Source organism: Musa acuminata, chromosome BXJ2-8 (assembly GCF_036884655.1).
Source record: "Musa acuminata AAA Group cultivar baxijiao chromosome BXJ2-8, Cavendish_Baxijiao_AAA, whole genome shotgun sequence".
In the NCBI taxonomy this organism is placed as follows: domain Eukaryota; kingdom Viridiplantae; phylum Streptophyta; class Magnoliopsida; order Zingiberales; family Musaceae; genus Musa; species Musa acuminata.
The window spans coordinates 43027333-43038436 of NC_088345.1; positions in this window are offsets into that span (position 1 = coordinate 43027333).

Here is an 11104-nt window from a genome sequence, read left to right on the forward strand (position 1 = left end):
TCGATACGTCGACCGATCCACCGGGCCGACGTCCAATCTTCTGACATGTTCCTTCGACACAACATGATTTTCCTACTTTAATTGTCTCATCCTGATCGAAGCATCCTGCGTCACTCAAAACGCAGATTAAATCATAAACATATATCAAGTAGTTTCATCATCAAAATACGAGATTCAACAATCTCCCCCTTTTTTATGATGGCAACCACTTGATGACGGAGTTAAACTTAACTCCCGGAATTTAAACAAACTCCCCCTATCAATATGCCATATTGATAAAACCTTGAATTCAAACTGAATTCAAGTCATTGCAATATTCATCATGAATACTTGCAACACGTCATCATGAACTTATGCATAAACTTATGCATAACATCATACTTCTCTCCCTTTGTCATCAACAAAAAGGAGAAGTACCACAATCAAGCGTTTGTGATATTGGTTCAACTCATTACATGAAAAACATAATATCAAGTTTTATCATCATGCAAGTTTGCTAATATCAAATATCAACATGAAAAATTACGATGTAAGCTTTTGATATCAAAACGTAAACATTTCAAGTGTTTATCAATTGTAGCATTTCATCACATGGTAAGATATCAACGCATAAAATTACGATGCAAGTTCTTGACATCTTAACAAATGATGCAGACATGGCATAATGCAAATTTGGCAATCATAGCTATTAGGATCGAGAGCACTAAGAGGGGGGGGGGTGAATTAGTGCAGCGGAAATCTTAAAGCGATTTAAAACCGAAAGCTGCGTTTGTCCAATAAAAATGATATCGATATAAAAGCCGATTCTAAGATTACTTAAGATTAAGCGCAGTTTATGTCTAATCACAGTTTACGTCTAAACTGAGTTTGCGTCTAAATACAGTTTGCGTCTAAACGCACTTTTGCGTCTAAACACAGTTTTACGTCTAAACCCAGTTTTGCGTCTAAACTTGGTTTATGTCTAAACGCAGTTTTGCGTCTAAACTTAGTTTACATCTAAACGCAGTTTTACGTCTAAGCATAGTTTACGTCTAAACACAGTTTGCGCAGTTTGCGTCTAAACACAGTTTTGCGTCTAAACTCAGTTTACGTCTAAACGTAGTTTTACGTCTAAACGCAGTTTGCGTCTAAACACAGTTTTACGTCTAAACGTAGTTTTACGTTTAAGAGAAGTTTACGTCTAAAACACAGTTTTATGTTTAAACACAGTTTGCGCAGTTTACGTTAAAACACAGTTTTACGTCTAAACGCAGTTTGCGTCTAAGCTCAGTTTTACGTCTTAAACGTAGTTTGCGTCTAAAACAGTTTCAAAGCGATCCAACCTTAGAAGCTAGTTCATAAAAGCGCAGAAGACAGTTTTGCAGAATCAAAACACAAACGTAAGCTGATCGTACGAAAAACATAGATTTACGTCTGAATGTAGATTTCGAAAAGATCAGCATTTAGAACTTGTTCGTAAAGGCGCAGAGAGCAGCAGTTATGTAGGAGGTTTGTAGTAATGATAAGGTACTCGAAATAAAAGCAAACCAGAGATTTAGAGTGGTTCGGTCAAACTTGACCTACTCCACTTTTAGCTTCCTCCTCCGACGAGGTCACCGACGTCAACTAGCTGTCTTCCTTCAATGGGCGAAGGCCTACTGCCCTTTTACAGTTTCACTCCTTTTGACGGGCTCAGGAGACAACCCTTACAGATCCTTTCTCTCCTCTCTTTACAACTCAAGACTTGAAGAACAGAAAGAGGAGAACTTTTGGACTTTACACAAATTTGAGCTCTTAGAATCACAGAAACGATCAAGAATTCGGTGTGGATCTGTATCTTTTCAGTGCTGAATGGGTGGGGTATTTATAGGCCCCAACCCAATTCAAATTTGGAGCTCAAAACGATCAAATCCCGGAATTCCGGGATCAGGCGGTTGCACCTCTTGACTGGAGAGGTTGCACCGCTTGGCAGAGCTCGAAGACTGAGCCTCTGGGCGGTGCCACCTCTGTCAGAGGCGGTTGCACCTCTCTGCCAGAGCTCGAAGACCGAGCTCAGGCGGTTGCACCGCCTGACTGGAGAGGTTGCACCGCCCAGTCTCGCTCGGAGACTGAGCCCTGGGCGGTTGCACCTCTTGGCTGGGGCGGTGCAACCGCCCAGTCTCACTGGGAGACACAGCCTGGGTGGTGCTACCTCGCTGCCTGGGCGGTTGCACCTCCCACAGCAACCTGGGTCCGAATGGATTGAACCATTCGACCCAATTTGCGTTCTTCAGGGGCCCAATTGCCCCAGGATTAAGCTAATAGGATCACCTCCCATTTCTAACTTAATCAAAGTGCTAACTATGATTATTTCCTAAGACATATTCTGCAGCTTGCTTTAGTGCGTCACTCGCTTCTTCCGGCGAGTTTCCGGCGAACTTCCGTCGATCATCCGATGAACCCTCGGTGATACTCCTGCGGACTTCCGGCAAACTCCTGGACTGCGACGATCCACTTGGCAAGTTCCGACGAGCTCCTTTGGCAAGCTTCTGGACTTCTCGGATTTGTTCCCGCAGAACCTCCGACGACTGTCCGAACTTCCGTCGAGCTCTCGAACTTCCAACGTGATTATTGTCATGACTCCGGCGCAACTCCTGCTGCATGTCTTACTTTCATCGTAGTTAATCCTGCACATTTATCTCAACACATACATTAGACAACAAATGACAATTGACTTCATCATCAAAATCCGAGATTCAACAATCTCCCCCTTTTTGATGATGACAATCAATTGATAAAGGAGTTAGCCTTAACTCCCCTGTCTTTATGCCATACTTCTCGAATTTAAAAACTCTATAAATTCAAGAGACATATTCCCATGATGATTCATATCATAATGTATCTCTTTGAAGATGATGTCAAGGCTTGACATACATTTTCAAATTCAACAAATTTGAATGATGGATATTGTAGCAATTCATCATATTGTAAGATATCGATATGTAAAGCTGTGAAGCAAGATTTTGATATCATTACATGATGTACATATTTCGAATATTTTAGCAAGTGTAGCATTGCATCACATGGTAAGATATCAGTTTGTACGATGCAAATTTTTGTTTGATATCTTGATACAGGGCATATGGCAATCATATATTTCTTGGTGATGCAAGTGTGGCCTTTTCATAGCATCAGTGATAGCAACCATATTAACATTAGTAATAGCAACCATATCAATTCATATGTTTCTCCCCCTTTGTCATCAACAAAAAGCATGGTAGCATTATCAAAAAGCATGGTAGATGTGATTTCAAAAGGTTATCACGCACATAAAAGAAGGCATGACACATATAATACTTTGAATATCTCTTCTCCTTGTTATGTTATAGTTCGTTGCTTGAAGGAGGAAACTCATTTTTCAAAAAGTTTTCATAAGAGTGTACAAGAAAATCCTATTTTTAGCATTCAAACCGAAAAATGAACTTCTTACATGCATTCGGATATGAGTAAGCTACTGATTTAAAAACATTTGACACATTGTTTCCAACATGTTATTTGATCAAGTGATACCAAGGCATGTAATAGTAATCAGTAACGTCCGAAAAATAATTTTAACTAGTTTAAGTATTCGGACACATCAACATTCCTAATTCTCTTCTTATGAAATCAAATTGTTCTTCACTTAGAGGTTTTGTAAAGATATCAGCTAGTTGATGTTTCATATCAATGTCATATTGCTGACATATCAATGTTTCATATCAATGTCACTTTATATTTTTCAAGGCATAAGGTTTTCAAAACATTTTAGTTTCAATGTAAAATCCGAGATAGACAACAAGAGATGTTTGTAAATTTGCATATGCTTACAGATCAAGGTAAAGAGTAACATATGGAGTTTACAACATATCAGGTAACCATATCAAAGACAGAGTCCATCATGATGAGTAACATAAGGAGTTTACAACATGCCATATCAAAAACAAAGTCCTTCATGATGAGTAAGGAGTTTACAACAACAACGGATGATTGTGTTCATACAAGCTCATTCATGAGGTGGAAGGTTGAAGTGCCTAAATAAAGAGTCAAACTGTCGATGGATTTGCTGCAACTCAGTTAGGATTTGATCTTGTCGAAGTTCAAGCCGTTCTTGTCTTTGTTCGAATCGGTCTATCCGAATCCCAATATCTTCGATGGATGATGTGTGAGTTTGCTCAACCGGATGTGTTTCCTCAAAGGGACAGATCGGAGGAGATTGGGTACTCCTAAATACTGGTGTTTCCGGCTCGGGTTCAGGTTCAGGTTCAGGTTGAAGGGGATCAGTTCTTCTAGGCATTCTAACCCAGTTACCATTTCTATAGTGACATCTTAGTCGGTGAAGTAGATTTTTGTTTATTATGCTGAATCTATCTACTTTCATTACTTCTTCTTCTGGTGGTATTTGAATGTCGTAAGCTTTCATTATTCTAGTAATTATAACACCATATGGGAGCATCATATCTTTCTTAGATAATTCTAACATGTTTTGTTGGATAAGATAGCCAAGACAAATGTCATGTCCTTTCATGATTAAGTACATAGTTCCTAGTTCTAATTGGCTCACTTCATCATGATGGTATTGTTTAGGAAGAATTATACTAGTCATGATATGATGAAGTATCTTAGTGTTAAAAGGCAGTAGATGTTCACAACTTTTAGGAACAAATGCTATGTTAGGATTGGCAAAGATTGTTCCTAAGGCTTCAACATAAGATGTTCCAATAGTTTCATCAACCCATGATCCTCTAAAGAAAAGTCCTATGCTTTTCATGGGAATGCCTATCATATCACAAATGAATCTATCAGTGATTAAGATGTGTTGTCCTAAAAGATAGGTGGACATCCTTTCTTCATCATCTATTTGTATGTTATTGTAAAACAATCTAACTAGCCTAGGATAGATGGGTTCGTTAAACTGCAAGATTGGAAGTAGATTTAGGTTTGCAAACCATTGGATAGTCTCTACATCTCTTAGTTCATTCAGATCTACGTATTTTCCCTTATTGATGCTTCTTAGTTCGAAAGAGAGAAATTTTTCAGCATGGTTTTTTGAATCAAAAAGGGTAAAATCAAACTCTTCTACTAATCTCCTCTTTCCCTCGTCCCTTGAGGATCTTCTAGATCCCATAACTACTGCTGTTTAGAGGGATAAAGATAAACAAGAGTAAATGAAGAACAAAACAGAGTTTAAGAGGTTCTTAGAGAATACCTTAGTGGAATCTTCAAAACAGGGAGGGATTCTTGATGTTTTGCTCCGAAATGGGAGGTATTTGGGAAGCTAAACGGGATGAAATGGGGATGGAGGAGGCTTGGAGGAGTAGAGAAGGAAAGGGAGGTGAGTTGGGGTCGGTTTCACCACCGGCCCTAGCGTGGGTTAAAAAGGCAGAGTTGCGGGCGGTTGCACCTCTTGCTGGAGAGGTGCAACCGCTGGCAACCCGTGATGGCTGGAGGTGCCACCGCCAGCTGGAGAGGTGCCACCGCCTGTAGGTAGTGTACACTTTGTTGTGATTTGATCAGGGAGGTTTTGTCTTGAGGAGAGTTTTCGTTACGTACATGATCACGTATGCGTTTTTATTTCTAAGCAGAAACGCTTGTACGATCAAGATAGACTTTTTAACGTGCATACTCCCAATGTCGTGCATATGTTTGTGATTTTGAAAAGTCACGTTAGGTTGTATCCAAATTGCGTTTGTGATTTCATAATTTTTTGACTTTTGGGTTATGACTGTCGAGAATCTAGGAGCAGAACATTAATTCTTGCTCCAGCCTAAGGTTTTGATGTTTTTGTAGGAAGGGATGATTTTTAGGTACCCATTTACTTTTGGGTGCCTCACTAATAGATCTAGATTTTCTATCATGTTGTATATAATTTGTCATGGTTCCTTTAGGAACCCAAATCAATTTGTTTGGACTAATTTTCTTGAATGGACAATAATGCGTCTTGTGTCCAATTTTGCAATAGAAGTTGCATTTGCTTTGATGTTCAACATGTAAGATGGGTCCTTTTACAAAGGTGGTTGGATTTAGGTGAGGACCTCTCACAAATCCAATTCCACTTCTTTTTAGAACGTGACCCTTGTTTGCAAGGATCATGTTTAATGACTTGCTACCAACCTCGAATTTCTTCAAGGTGTCCTTAAGTAGCGAGTTTTCTTTTTGGAGAGTATCTAGATCATGACATTTGATACATGAATTTAAACTATCATGATATTCAATTTTTAATTTATCAAAATCACAAGTAAGACTATCATGCTCCTTTTTCAGCAATTTATATTTACTACTAATAGTTTTGCATTCATCAAATAGTTCATGGAAAGCATTTAATAATTCATCGAATGATAAATCTGCATCTAATGAATTTGTTACCTCATCTCCGATGGCCATTAGGGGGTAATGAGCAACTTGCTCGGTGTTGGACTCCTCTTCTTCAGATGCGCTCGAGTCATCCCATGTTGCTTGAAGAGCCTTCTTCTTTGATGTTCTCCTTTTGACTTGGGGACAATCACTCTTGTAGTGTCCCGGCTTTTTGCATTCATAACAGATTACTTGGTCCTTCTTGGGTTCAAGTTTAATTTTTGCATCATTCTTAAACTTGTTTCTTTTAAAGAACTTTTTAAACTTTCTTGTTAGAAGTGCCAAGTCATCATCACAGTCCTCATCACTTGAGTTTTCTCTCAAGTGGCATTCAAAAGTTTTAAGTGCCATATCCTTCCTATTCTTTGGAAGGATGTCTTCTTGCTCTTCATGAGCTTTGCAAGTCATCTCGTAGGTCATTAATGACCCAATTAGTTCTTCAAGAGGAAAGTTGTTTAGATCTTTTGCCTCTTGAATAGCAGTGACTTTAGGATCCCAACTCTTAGGAAGGGATCTTAGAATCTTATTTACGAGCTCAAAATCCGAAAAACTTTTTCCGAGTCCTTTTAGACCGTTGACAACATCCGTGAAACGGGTAAACATGTCGCCAATAGTCTCACTCGGTTTCATCCGAAAAAGTTCGAAAAAGTGTAACAAAAGATTGATTTTTGACTCTTTCACTCTACTTGTGCCTTCATGAGTGACTTCGAGTGTGTGTCAAATATCAAATGCAGTTTCACAAATCGAAACACGATTAAACTCGTTTTTATCAAGTGTGCAAAATAAGGCATTCATAGCCTTAGCATTAAGAGCGAAAGCCTTCTTCTCTGAATCGTTCCAGTCGATCATTGGAAGAGAGGACTTTGAGAAACCATTCTCAACAAGATTCCAGAGTTCAACGTCCATAGAAATAAGAAAGATCCTCATTCGGGTCTTCCAATAGGTGTAGTCCGTCCCATTAAACATGGGTGGACGTGTAATGGAGTGGCCCTCTTGGTTTCCGGCGTAAGCCATCTCTCTTGGGTTTTAATCCGTTTGAGAGTTAACCGGGCTCTGATACCAATTGTTAGGATCGAGAGCACTAAGAGGGGGGGGGGGGTGAATTAGTGCAGCGGAAATCTTAAAGCGATTTAAAACCGAAAGCTGCGTTTGTCCAATAAAAACGATATTGATGTAAAAGCCGATTCTAAGATTACTTAAGATTAAGCACAGTTTACGTCTAATCACAGTTTACGTCTAAACTGAGTTTGCGTCTAAATACAGTTTGCGTCTAAACGTAGTTTTGCGTCTAAACACAGTTTTACGTCTAAACGCAGTTTTGCGTCTAAACTCAGTTTACGTCTAAACGCAGTTTTGCGTCTAAACTTAGTTTACGTCTAAACGCAGTTTTACGTCTAAGCACAGTTTACGTCTAAACACAGTTTGCGCAGTTTGCGTCTAAACACAGTTTTGCGTCTAAACTGAGTTTACGTCTAAACGTAGTTTTACGTCTAAACGCAGTTTACGTCTAAATGCAGTTTTACGTCTAAACGTAGTTTTACGTTTAAGAGAAGTTTACGTCTAAAACACAGTTTTATGTTTAAACACAGTTTGCGCAGTTTACGTTAAAACGCAGTTTTACGTCTAAACGCAGTTTGCGTATAAGCGCAGTTTTACGTCTTAAACGTAGTTTGCGTCTAAAACAGTTTCAAAGCGATCCAACCTTAGAAGCTAGTTCATAAAAGCGCAGAAGACAGTTTTGCAGAATCAAAACACAAACGTAAGCTGATCGTACGAAAAACACAGATTTACGTCTGAATGTAGATTTCGAAAAGATCAGCACTTAGAACTTGTTCGTAAAGGCGCAGAGAGCAGCAGTTATGTAGGAGGTTTGCAGTAATGATAAGGTACTCGAAATAAAAGCAAACCAGAGATTTAGAGTGGTTCGGTCAAACTTGACCTACTCCACTTTTGGCTTCCTCCTCCGACGAGGTCACCGACGTCAACTAGCTGCCTTCCTTCAATGGGCGAAGGCCTACTGCCCTTTTACAGTTTCACTCCTTTTGATGGGCTCAGGAGACAACCCTTACAGATCCTTTCTCTCCTCTCTTTACAACTCAAGACTTGAAGAACAGAAAGAGGAGAACTTTTGGACTTTACACAAATTTGAGCTCTTAGAATCACAGAAAAGATCAAGAATTCGGTGTGGATCTGTATCTTTTCAGTGCTGAATGGGTGGGGTATTTATAGGCCCCAACCCAATTCAAATTTGGAGCTCAAAACGATCAAATCCCGGAATTCCGGGATCAGGCGGTTGCACCTCTTGACTGGAGAGGTTGCACCGCCTAGCAGAGCTCGAAGACTGAGCCTCTGGGCGGTGCCACCTCTGTCAGAGGCGGTTGCACCTCTCTGCCAAAGCTCGAAGACTGAGCTCAGGCGGTTGCACCGCTTGACTAGAGAGGTTGCACCGCCCAGTCTCGCTCGGAGACTGAGCCCTGGGCGGTTGCACCTCTTGGCTGGGGCGGTTGCACCGCCCAGTCTCGCTCGGAGACACAGCCTGGGTGGTGCTACCTCCCTACCTGGGCGGTTGCACCTCCCATAGCAACCTGGGTCCGAATGGATTGAACCATTCGACCCAATTTGCGTTCTTCAGGGGCCCAATTGCCCTAGGATTAAGCTAATGGGATCACCTCCCATTTCTAACTTAATCAAAGTGGTAACTACGATTATTTCCTAAGACATATTCCGCAGCTTGCTTTGGTGCGTCACTCGCTTCTTCCGGCGAGTTTCCGGCGAACTTCCGTCGATCATCCGATGAACCCTCGGTGATACTCCTGCGGACTTCCGGCAAACTCCTGGACTGCGACGATCCACTTGGCAAGTTCCGACGAGCTCCTTTGGCAAGCTTCTGGACTTCTCGGATTTGTTCCCGCAGAACCTCCGACGACTGTCCGAACTTCCGTCGAGCTCTCGAACTTCCAACGTGATCATTGTCATGACTCCGGCGCAACTCCTGCTGCATGTCTTACTTTCATCGTAGTTAATCCTGCACATTTATCTCAACACATATATTAGACAACAAATGACAATTGACTTCATCATCAAAATCTGAGATTCAACAATAGCATCAGTGTTCATAGCATCAATTCATATATTTCTCCCCCTTTGTCGTCAACAAAAAGGAGAACGATATAAGCAAATTTTAAATATAAGTGCGATGTCGTTCATGTCATTTTTCAACAAAAAGTGATAAGATACCAAATATTCAAACATTTCAAGGAAAACATGACATGGAGATAGCTTTGAAAACTTCTTCCATTTTATTTGTTATTTTCTTTTTGCATAACGGAGGAAAGCTATTTCTGAGCTTACTCGAATGAAGTTAAAATCGATAAGATATTCAAGCACGCTTCATTTTTACAAGTATCAAGATATGTATCAAATCCTTGAAAGTAAAAATGACTTCCTTTTTCAAGAAGGAATTTATAAGCAGGAATCATTTCACCAAATCCATTTCTCAAAACAAAATATTGTTCACATGATAAGTGTATAAGAGATGTATTTGCTGATTGATTCCATATATCAAAAATTAATGATATGAATTAAACTTAATATGATATATGCTTATTAAGTCTGGAAGAGGATAATTCGAAAATCCAATTGTTAGGATGCCAATAGTTAAGAGAATCCGAAAATGAAATTAACACTTTCATGCATTCGGACAAGGTTGTGCTATTGATTTTCAAATATAATCATGAAGATAAGACATGCTCATCATCATGATAGTACGATAGCAAGTCTACAATATACAAGCTAGCAAAAATTTTCAACATTTTAAGACACAAAAGCTAGCAATTTTCTCTTTGAGATATGCACATTAGCAACTCTTTCTCCCCCTATGTCATTGGGAAAGAGAAGGGAAGACCCTTTACATTAATTTCTAAATCATGACAAGGGAAGGTTTCAATCTTATTTGTGCATCATTATATTTTCAAATTTGAACATGCACAATTTCAAAAACCTTATATTTCATTCATGCATGATACTGAATAAATCAATCAATATTATGAGCATATCATACATGATACTTAAATTTTTAACTATTTATCAACATTTTAATCATGATACCAAACATTCATCATTTAGAGTATTCATGACATTAAATCAACATACATCATTTTAGTAACAACTCATAGCATTTTAAATCATGATTTACATCATATGCAATACATCACATCATAATTAAAAAGCTCAAGTATTGCATGTATCATTGCAAATCATAAATGCTTCATATCATGATGGTATCAATTTTGTCAAATTATATCTTACCATGCATGATCATAACTTTTCATTTGTATACATCAAAACAAATTAATGAATATCTCATGTATTCATATCATCACATAAGGAATATCAAGAAGAGTTGGTAATGAGATTTACGAATCATGTAGACAAATTATAAATATTAAGAGACATATTATGATTCTTTTTAGATAACTCAAATAGCAAAAAGAAAGAATCACAGTAAGTTATTTTGATTTATAAAAAGAATTCTCAAGTTATAATTCCAAGAAATCACGATTCATTTCAATAAATTTCAATAAGAACACATCATCAAAATCTCAACATTACTTTCAAGAGATTCAAAATGGCATAGATAATTTTATTGATCTCTTAGTGAAAAAGTCAATACGGTAGAGAAAAATAAATTTTCAAGAAAAATACTTTTCTCTTTTTAGTTGTTTTAGTTCATATGATTTTATTTCATCTATGCCAA